At 58.0% G+C, this 10,666-nt stretch overlaps 1 pseudogene; it reads left to right on the top strand.

Moving 5' to 3' along the window:
- The first annotated feature begins 937 nt into the window (after positions 1 to 937).
- LOC147985280 (uncharacterized) lies at positions 938 to 2,560 on the top strand (annotated as a pseudogene).
- The last annotated feature ends 8,106 nt before the right edge of the window (positions 2,561 to 10,666 follow it).

Raw genomic sequence — 10,666 nt, 5'->3', positions numbered from 1 at the left:
ATTGGTAGGTGGAGACTCGACCCATTGTATGGCTAGTATGGGATGGGAGCTGACCCGCGGCCGGGTTGAGGAACGCGCCAAGGGTGGATCTGTCTTGTTGGAGAAGTCTTGACGTGCCGGGTTCGGCTGTCTTGAGCTGGTTGTTGGGGCCGAGTCGAGGAGTCCAACCGAGTTGCGGAGTTTGCCAAGTCGAGGGGCTTGGCCGGGTCGAGGGGCGCTGCTGGCCTTGTAATTTTTTAAAAGGATCTGGGTTCTGTTGCGTGCCTGGGGTCCATCCCCCCGACAGTAGTCCACGAAGCTGTGAAGGTCCGCCGTCTCGGATGGGAGGGCCTTCACAGTTTCCCCCCTCGAGGAGGTGGATTTCGCGGCCGCCGGGTCCGGCAACACCCACTGTGTGCTGACTTCCGGAACCCGGATCGCGGCACCCCAGCAGGGGCCGGAAACCGAAGAGTCCGTCGAATCTTGGGGTGATCTTTTGAACTTCGCGCGGACGCCACATGGCGCCCGGAAGCCGTAGAGGCCTGACAGGCCATGCGCGCAAATAGGATAGGGCGATGTGCTGGTGGCCCGTGGTCGCACGCCCTTGGTTCACGCGCGCGGATTTATTGCGGTGTCCGCGGGCCGGTTGCCATTCTTGATGTAGTTACTGCGCGTGTACATGCACAGTTATTGCGGGGAAGTGGGAGGGGCGAGCGCAAATGATCCCACTTCCCCATGTTTCGACTCGTGGGCTATAAATTGGAGGAGGGGGCGGTGGAAGTCATTCTCGCACGCGCTCCCCTGCTCCTTCTTCCTTCCTCCGCTTCTTGCGACCGCCGCGCATCACGACACCCACTTCCTCGAGCAGAGCTTCGTCGTCATCTTCTTCCTTTCTCTCTTTCACCTTCGTCCATGGCACTGCCATCGGGCTCGTGGATGGGCTCGACCGTCACCCTTGATGACATCGCCTATCTTTGCACCTCCAGGCGCTTGCCGGGGGAGATGGAGGTTGCCGTGCGCCTGTCGTGGGGCGAGCAGGAGCCGCAGCCAGAGGGCACGGAGCGCGTGGTCTTCTACCCGCACTTCAAGTGCGGGTTCGGGCTTCCTGCGAGCATCTTCTTCAACGACTTCCTGGAGTTCTTCGGGCTCCAGCCCTACCATCTTGGCGCTGGCGCCATCGTGCAGCTTTCGGGCTTCGTCACCCTCTACGAGGGGTACCTGGGGGTCGAGCCCTCGATCAACCTCTGGGTGCGCTTCTTCTCCTTGAAGCAGCAGGGGGCGATGGCCGGGGAGATGTCTGAGTGCAGGGCCACCATCATCTCCAAGCGGTCAGGCGCTGACTGCCCGAAGATGCCGCTGGAGGATTCTGCCAAGAAATGGCAGAATTCCTTCTTCTACGTCCGCAACCTCAGCACGGACCGCATCAACTTGCCACCCTTCATCAACTCGCCGCCGAGGGAGAAGAAGAACTAGGGTTATTACCCCAAGCATCCGTCGCAGGAGGTGCTCAACCTGTGCGAGCAGGTGTCGGTGATGAAGGAGCGGGAAGGGCTCACCGGCACCGACCTTATCACCCCCTTCATCAGGCGCCAAGTGCTGGCGCTGCAGCAGCGCATCCATCTCATCGATGAGATGACGGGGCTTCAGGACCCCTCCCGCATGTCGAACTTGCGGCTGGGGGCGGACCAGGTCGCCCGCTGGGTCAACAACATCTCCAAGGCCAACCTGCGGGACGACTGGGAGTTCGGGAAGTCTCCGTACAGCCAGGCGAACCCGGCGCCCACGGTGAGTCCCTGGTCTCCATACTTTGCTGCTACTCATCTTCTTATTCGCCCCGACACGATGCGGGAGATACTTCTGAATGCCATCCGGCATCCTTATGACCGGGCGCGGACGCAGGTGGCCCGCGCTGCCTTAGAGGAGCCCGATGCCCATAGCGGAGTGGATGGGGCGACCGCTGACGTGGGTGCAGGGCGCCGAGCGGGTAAGCTTGTCTCCATTTCTTCAAGTTAACGGCTCTGAGACTGTCTTGGGGATGCTGACGCGAGTTGCTGTTGTAGTGGTGGCAGGTGGCGGAGGTGGCGGCGCGACCGGAGCCGGGTCGTCTCAGGGGGCACCGGCGGCGAGCCGGCCGCACGGGAAGGACAACGTCGCGCCGCAGCCCGCGACCACGAAGCGCGCGATAGACCAGGCCGGTGGTGTGAAGCCGCCTGCCAAGAGGAGGTGCGACGTTCCGCAGGAGAGGGCAGCGAGGCCCACCGTTCCGGTGGTGTCGTGGTGCCGGGGTGATTTCCTTGCTTGAATCGAGTGGCCGAGCTACTCCACTTGGCTCTTGTGTTTTTACTCTATCTGGCGTTTTAGGTCGCCGATCTCATTGGCGGTGGTGGCTGATGCTGCGCCCAATGAGGGCTCCGCGTTCCGGAGGAGCCGGTTCGGCATCATCGACCGGGACGAGGAGGAGGAGCGGGCGGAGGCGGCGGATCCGGACCTCGGCCTGGACCCGGCCGATGCCGAAGCCCAGGCCTGGCAGGACCGGAACCAGGCCGTGGCGGAGCTGGAGGCGGCGTCGATCCAGGCCTAGGTTAACACCGCGGCGACATGAGCACGGGCCGGCGTCGGGGGTAGCGCACGGCCGGGACGGCTGTGGAGACGTGATGGACCTCGACCAGGAGGTCGCGGTGCTTGAGGGTGGCACCCCGCCGCGGACCGACGTGGTCGAACGGGCGGGGGCTGGCGGAGGCCGCGGTGACGCTGTCTTGCGGGATGAGCCACAGACGACACCGGAGGGGGCGCCCCAGGCGCCGACGGGTGGGGTTTCGTTGGTGGTGGGGCCACAGGCCACCCTGGCCACCGAACCGGCAATGGCGCCGGAAAGGGCTCCGGAGAGGGCGCCGGCCGCGGGGGAGGCGACCAGCGGAGAGCGCACCCTGGCGCTCAGGCCAGGGGGCCGGGCCGTTGGGTCGCAATCGACGAGGGGCGAGCCCAGCAAAGTCTTCTTTCGGCCTCTGACCCTGGAGGAGGCAGCGATGGCCACCGTGACCAGATGCCTGCGACGGCGGACCGACCGGATCCAGGCCTTCGCCCAGGCTTAGGTGGAGCAGGCACGGGAGCTGCAGCGTGCCGTGACCGTAAGTTTTTTCCTTGCCTTTGTTTTTTCTTCTTGGGGGCGCGCTAGCGCACACACTGGGTGTATCCCCCGAGATTCGGGCCAACCGGGTAGCAGTTGGGTCGAATCTTAAGTTGTTGTCCTTGTGTTGACCGTCGCTTCTTGCAATAACTGGATTTCTACCGGGTCAGCGTCTTCAACCGGCTTCTCGAGAAGCACCGGCAACTCAAGGAAAAGCTCACCGCCAAGGAGGAGGACCTCCGCGCCGCGGCAGGTATTCTTTTGTGTGCTCTTCTCTAGTCGGGGCGTGCTAGCGCACCCACAAGGTGTAGCCCCCAAGATTCAGGCCAAATGTGTAGCAGATGGGTCGAATCTTATATTGTTGTCTTCGTTTCTGACTGTTTCTTCTGTAACTGAGGTACTGTCTTGGAGGACCCGACTGATTCGAGCCGGCCTTCATTACGACAGGCTTGTCGCCGACACCGGCCAGCTTGGGGCCGAGGTGGCGAGGGCGAGGGCGGAGGCGACGGGAGCCCGGTAGGCGCTCGATGAAGCCAGCCAGCTGCGGGAGCGGCTGGAGGGCGACAAGGGCTGCCTGGAGGCCGAGGTGGAGCGCGTGAAGGCGGAAGCCGCCAAGGTTGTGGAGGCACAGCGGTCCCTTGCCGAGGCATACCAGCAACGCAGCAAGCTAGCCGACGACAAGGGCCAGCTCCTGGCCGAGGTGGAGTGCCTGAAGGCACTGGTGGACGCGGCGGAGGGGACCCGGCAGGGGGAAACCCGTCGCCGCGAGGAGGCCGAGAAGACGGCCGAGGCCAAGGACACCGAGCTGAAGGTGGCTCTTGACAAGGTCGCCGAGCTGGAGAAATCACTGCAGGAGCGCGACCACACCCTTGACCTGGAGCGGTGCGCTACGTTGCTCGAAGCGCAGCACCTGGACGAGTCCTTCTCCAGTAAGTGCTTTCATTGGATTCTGCCGGGCTGGGACCCCGGCTTCTTGTTCTTGGTAATTTTTTCTAACTTGATCCTTTTCTTCTTGACAGGGGCCTTCCTGGAGACACGCAAGCTAGCGGAGGAGGCCGTCTGCTTTCAGCATGACACACAAGGGGTCGTCGGCTCCGGGACCGACCCGCAGGTGACCTGGATCTTCCCGGAGATCATGACTGCCGCCGAGGCTCGTCTGCGAGTCTTAGGCGACCAAATGGGGCGGCTCTCTCTGGCCGGCGCGGCGATGACGGCAGCCCTTTGAATGGGTTCTGTTACGCCAAGCAACTTTACACGGCTGGCGCGGTGGTTGGAGGCGGGGCCAGATTGGCTCCATGACTGGCGCATTTACGCCGCCCGTGCTGGCACCGAGATGGCGCTCAGGTTCGCGATGTCTTGGCATCCGGATCTGTCGTTGGACGCGTTGATGGGCCAGCGAGCCGGCTCGGAGAGCCAGCTGCAGACGGAGGCCGGCCGGATTGCTGCTAGGGCCAGCTACATCGTCGGGTTTGCCTTCCACGACGAGTTCCGACCGGAGCGGGCGGAAGATGGCAGAGTCGTGCCTGCTCACGACTATGTCCTTCTTATGTACGAGCCGGAGGGTGGCTCTGAGGAGACGGGCGTCTACCATGACGAGGGCGCCGACGAGGTGGGTGTAATGAATTCTGGCCTTGGGGCCTACTTAAATTTGAACTTGTGATGTATAAATTTCTTGGTTCTTTACGCTCTTGCTTTTTTGTCCTTCAAGCCGTTTTCTTGCGGTTTTCCCCTCTCGGGCTTCCCCCCTGCGAGTCTGACGTCCTAGGCTCCGGTTCGTGACAAGGAGTTCGGCCTTTGAGATGAGCGCGCAGTATTTAGGCTGTCGAAACATTGAGCGCGAGTGAAACACCCACTGGGCCGGCTAGCGGCAACCCGGCGAAGCCGGTTGGTAAGCAGTCAGTCATGCGGTAACTTAAAGTGGCATGGCCGGGTTGGGTAACCCGACGGTCCTTAACTTAGTGTTCGTGGAGCGCTGGTGCTCTGGCCTTGCGCGCTTGCCGGCCGACAGCCGGAGCCGGTTTTGTGGCTTAGGGCGAAGTGGAAGACCGCGGCAATTCCAATGTGTCAGGAACCACTAAGTAAGGCGGCGGGTAGTGACCAAGCCGTTCAGACCCCCGAGCCCCCGGGTCGAGCGAGTCGGACCGGTGGCCGGGTTTGATGAAGAGGTAAACAATACATAAATGCGGGAGACACGATAGCTCGGTCGGGAAGGGCAGCCCCCGAGCATCGTTCAGGGACTCCATAGTTTTCAGATGATTACAAAAGGCAGCGATACATACGTGCACACGGCTAACTGTAAAACGGCCAGAGGAGTTCCGCGTTCTATGGATGGGTTGTTTCTTTGCCGGCGGTGTCTCTCTTGCGCTTGTTTGACTTGCGGGCGTCAATGACGTAGTAGGCGTTGCGATCGCTCAAGGCCTTGCTAATGATGAAGGGGCGCTCCCACTGGGAGGATAGCTTGTGCAAGCCGGCTTGCTGCTGGACGAGTCGGAGGACGAGGTCTCCCTCCCGAAACACGAGGGGGTTGATCTTCTTGTTGTGGTAGTGCCTCAGGCCTTGCTAATAAATTGCTGAGCGCTAGGAGATGTGCTTCTTTGATCAGGTCGACATCGTCTTCTCGGGCTTCTTTGGCTTCAGCTTCGGTGTACATCGCGACACGCGGCGAGTCAAACTCGACGTCGGTCGGGATGATGGCTTCCACTTCATAGACAAAGAAGAAGTGAACTTGGTCGACCAGTTTGGCGTTGTTCGGAGACTAAAGAGGATGGCCGACAGCTCGTCAAGCCAGCTGCAAGGTGAACGGACGAGCGGCTCGACGAGCTGTGGCTTGATGCCGGATAGGATGAGGCCGTTGGCCCGCTCGACCTGGCCGTTGGACTGCGGGTGTGCAACGGAAGCTAGGTCGAGGCGGATGCCGGAGACGGAGCAGTACTGCACAAGCGTGCCCTTGGCGAAGTTGGTGCTGTTGTCCGTGATGATGTTGTTCGGCATGCTGTAGCGCACCGCGATGTGCTTCACGAATCAGACGGTCGTTAGCCCATCCAGCTTCTTGATTGGCCTTGCTTCGATCCATTTAGTGAACTTGTACACCGCCACCAGCAAATGCGTCATGTCGCCTCGAGCGGTCTTGAAAGGCCCCACCATGTCGAGTCCCCAGACCATGAAGGGCCAGGCGATTAGGATGGTCCAAAGTGCTGACGCCGGCTGGTGGCTGCGCTTTCTGAACCACCGGCATTTCTCGCACTTGAGGACGAGCGACTCGGCATCTTCGAGGTCCGTGGGCCAGTAGAAACCATGGCGGAAGGCCTTGGCCACCAGGGACCGCGAGGCGGCGTGGTGCTTGCACTCGCCCTGGTGTATGGCGAGGAGGATCTCAATGCCCTTGTCTTGCTCGACGCAGCGCTGGAAAACGCCGGTGGAGCTGCGCTTGACGAGCTCATTGTTGATGATGATGTAGGCGGACGCCCGACGCTACACCTGCCGGGCTTCAGTCTCGTCCATGGGACAACTCCGTTCTCCAGAAACTCTGAGGTGGGCAGGGCCCATGATGGTGCCATGACCACGGCGAGGACGGCCACTATGGCGGGTTCACGGACATCAGCCCCCGAGCTAGGTTCAGCGGCCCCCGGGTCGGGAACGGCGGCGGCCGGGTCGACGGCAGCAGTCCCCGAGCCGGGAACGACGACGGTCGGGTCAACGGAAGCAGCCCTCGGGCCAGGTTCAGTAGTCCACAGGCTGGGTTGAGGCGCGGCCGGGGCGTCCGAGACGTACATGGACTCGGTGTCCGGGGACGGCATGACGGACGGCTTGTGCAGGTGCTCGAGGGATACGCCGAACGGGATGGATTACCGGGACGAGGTGATATTGGCGAGCGTGTCAGACGCCTCATTTTCTGCACGGGAAGTGGAGGAACTCGCAGCCCGCGAAGAACCCGGATGCTACCTCTTGAGCACTGCGTTGGTTTTCCCTTGAAGAGGAAAGGGTGATGCAGCAAAGTAGCATAAGTATTTCCCTCAGTTTTTGAGAACCAAGGTATCAACCCAGTAGGAGGCCATGCACGAGTCCCTCGCACCTACACAAACAAATAAATCCTCGCAACCAACACGATAAGGGGTTGTCAATCCCTACACTGTCACTTACGAGAGTGAGATCTGATAGATATGATAAGATAAATTTTTGGTATTTTTATGATAAAGATGCAAAGTAAAATAAAAGGCAATAAAAATAACCAAGTGTTGGAAGATTAGTATGATTGAAAATAGACCCAGGGGCCATAGGTTTCACTAGTGGCTTCTCTCAAGAGCATAAGTATTCACGGTGGGTAAACAAATTACTGTTGAGCAATTGACAGAATTGAGCATAGTTATGTGAATATCTAGGTATGATCATGTATATACGCATCATGTCCGAGACAAGTAGACCGACTCCTGCATGCATCTACTACTATTACTCCACACATCGACCACTATCCAGCATGCATCTAGAGTATTAAGTTCATAAGAACAGAGTAATGCTTTAATCAAGATGACATGATGTAGAGGGATAAACTCATGCAATATGATATAAACCCCATCTTGTTATCCTTGATGGCAACAATACAATATGTGCCTTGCTACCCCTACTGTCACTAGGAAAGGACACCACAAGATTGAACCCAAAGCTAAGCATTTCTCCCATTGCAAGAAAGATCAATCTAGTAGGCCAAACCAAACTGATAATTCGAAGAGATTTGCAAAGATAACCAATCATACATAAAAGAATTCAGAGAAGATTCAAATATTGTTCATAGATAAACTTGATCATAAACCCACAATTCACTTGTCTCAACAAACACATCGCAAAAGGAGATTACATCGAATAGATCTCCATAAGAGAGGGGGAGAACTTTGTATTGAGATCCAAAAAGAGAGAAAAAGCCATCCAGTTAATAACTATGGACCCGAAGGTCTGAAGTAAACTACTCACACTTCATCGGAGGGGCTATGGTGTTGATGTAGAAGCCCTCCGTTATCGATGCCCCTCCGGCGGAGCTCCAGAAAAGGCCCCAAGATGGGATCTCGTGGATACAGAAAGTTACGGCGGTGGAATTAGGGTTTTGGCTCTGTCTCTGGTAGTTTTGGGGTACGTAGGTATATATAGGAGGAAGGAGTACGTCGGTGGAGCAACAGGGGGGCCACGAGGGTGGAGGGCGCGCCCAGGGGGGTAGGCACGCCCCCCTACCTCATGGCGTCCTGGTTGATGTCTTGAAGTAGGGTCCAAGTCCTCTGGATCATGTTCGTTCCGAAAATCTCGTTCCTGAAGGTTTCATTCCGTTTGGACTCCGTTTGATATTCTTTTTCTGCGAAACTCCGAAATAGGCAAAAAACAGCAATTCTGGGCTGGGCCTCCGGTTAATAGGTTAGTCCCAAAAATAATATAAAAGTGTATAATAAAGCCCAGTAATGTCCAAAACAGAATATAATATAGCATGGAACAATCAAAAATTATAGATACATTGGAGACGTATCACCGGACAGCTTCTGGGTGAGGAAGCGGTAGCTCGCCATGTTGGGGTCGCGGGCATCCCTTTCGCTGGAGCACTACTGCACCACCAGATCCGAGTCGCCATAGCACAGGATGCGTCGTATGCCGAGTTCCTTGGCAAGCCGGAGGCCATGCACAAGCGCTTCATACTCGGAAACGTTGTTGGAGGCGGTGAAGTGTTTCTAAAGTGTGTATTTGAGTCGGTCGCCCTTTGGGGAGGACAGCACGATGCGGCCCCTAGGCAGAGACGCATCTTCGAGCCATCGAAGTGCATGCACCAGTGCGTTGAGTCCAGTGGCAGTGGCAGGTACTAGGTCTTGGTCCAGTCGATGAGGAAGTCGGCCAGGGCTTTGGACTTGATCGTAGTGTGGGGCTCGTAGAGGATGGTGTGGGCGGCTAGCTCGAGTGCCCACTTGGTGACCCGGCCAGAGGCATCCCGGCACACGATGATCTCGCCGAGGGGGGCCGTGCTGACCACGGTGACGACGTGCTCTTCCAAGTACTGCTTCAATTTCTTGGCGGTGAAGTACACGCCGTAACACATCTTCTGGTAGTGCTGGTAGTTCTGCTTGGAGGCAGAGAGCACCTTGCACAGGTAGTAGACGGGACACTGGATGGCTTGGATCTTGCACTTCTCTGGTCGCTCGATCACCATCACCGTGATGACTGACCGCGAGGTTGCAGCGACATAGAGCAACAGCGGCTCCTTCTTGGTTGGTGCGGCTAGGACGGGTGCGGTGGAGAGCATGCACTTGACGTCCCAGAAGGCCTCGTCCGCCTGGTCGTTCTATTCAAACGGCACCGTCTTCTTCATCAGCTGGTACAGGGGAAAAGCCCTCTCGCCCAGCCGGCTGAGAAACCGGCTGACCGAGGCCAAGCAGCCGGTGAATTTCTGGACATCGCTTGCACATGCGCTCGATGGCCTTGATCCTCTCCGGGTTTTCCTCAATGCCGCTCTCTGAGACGAGGAAGTCGAGTAGCTTTTCGGCCGAGACACCGAAAATGCACTTTTCCGGATTGAGTTTGACCTTGTACTCGCGCAGGTTGCCGAAGGTTTCCTTCAAATCATTGAGGAGCGTGAGGTGCTGCTTGGTCTTCACCAGGATGTCGTCCACATAGACGTGGATGTTGCGGCCGAGTTGCGACAACAAGCTTTTCTGCATGCAGCGCTAGAAGGTGGCGCCGGCATTTTTCAGGCCGAACGACATGGTGATGTAGCAATACTCCCCAAAGGGCGTGATGAAGGACGTCTTTAGGGCGTCGGCCGGGTCCAGCTTGATCTGATGACAGCCAGAGTAAGCATCCAGGAAGGACAGGAGCTCGCACCCGGCAGTGGAGTCGATGACTTGGTCGATTTGCGGGAGGGCGAATGGATCTTTGGGGCAGGCCTTGTTTAGGCTGGTGTAGTCGATACACATGCGCCAGGTCTTGTTCTTCTTCAGGACGAGGATTGGGTTGGCCAGACACTCGGGGTGAAACACTTCCATGATGAAGCCGACCGCCAAAACCTTGGCAATCTCTTCACCGATGGTTCTTCTCTTCTCTTCGGAAAAATGTCGCAGGGATTGTCGGACAGGCTTGGAGTCCTTGCGGACATGGAGTATGTGCTCAGCGTACTTCCTCGGGATACTTGGCATGTCCTTTGGGGTCCATGCAAAAATATCCCGATTCTCACGGAGGAAATCGGCGAGCTCGCCTTCCTATTTGCTATCGAGGCGGGTGCCCACGACAACGTACTTGCTACAGTTGGGGTCTTCCGGGTTCAGCTCCACTTTCTTGGTGTCCTTGGAGGGCTTGAACGAGGCCTCTTCGACCGGCTCCTCGGTCGAGATTGGCGCGACCGATGTTTTGTTGGCCAAGGCGATGATCTGGTCGAGTTGGCACCACTCCTCGGCTACGACCAGTGACTCGGCTAGCTTGGCGTCATCTCGGGTGCACTCTATGGACTTGCAGTAGTCGTCGATGATGGTGATGAGGTCCTTTGGACCTGACGGCTTCATCTTCAGGTAGGCGTAGTGGGGAACCGCCATGAACTTG

This window comes from Triticum urartu, chromosome 2A (assembly GCF_056163025.1).
Source record: "Triticum urartu cultivar PI428250 chromosome 2A, HENAU_Tu73, whole genome shotgun sequence".
NCBI classification, from domain to species: domain Eukaryota; kingdom Viridiplantae; phylum Streptophyta; class Magnoliopsida; order Poales; family Poaceae; genus Triticum; species Triticum urartu.
This window is presented reverse-complemented; position numbering and strand designations above follow the sequence as displayed.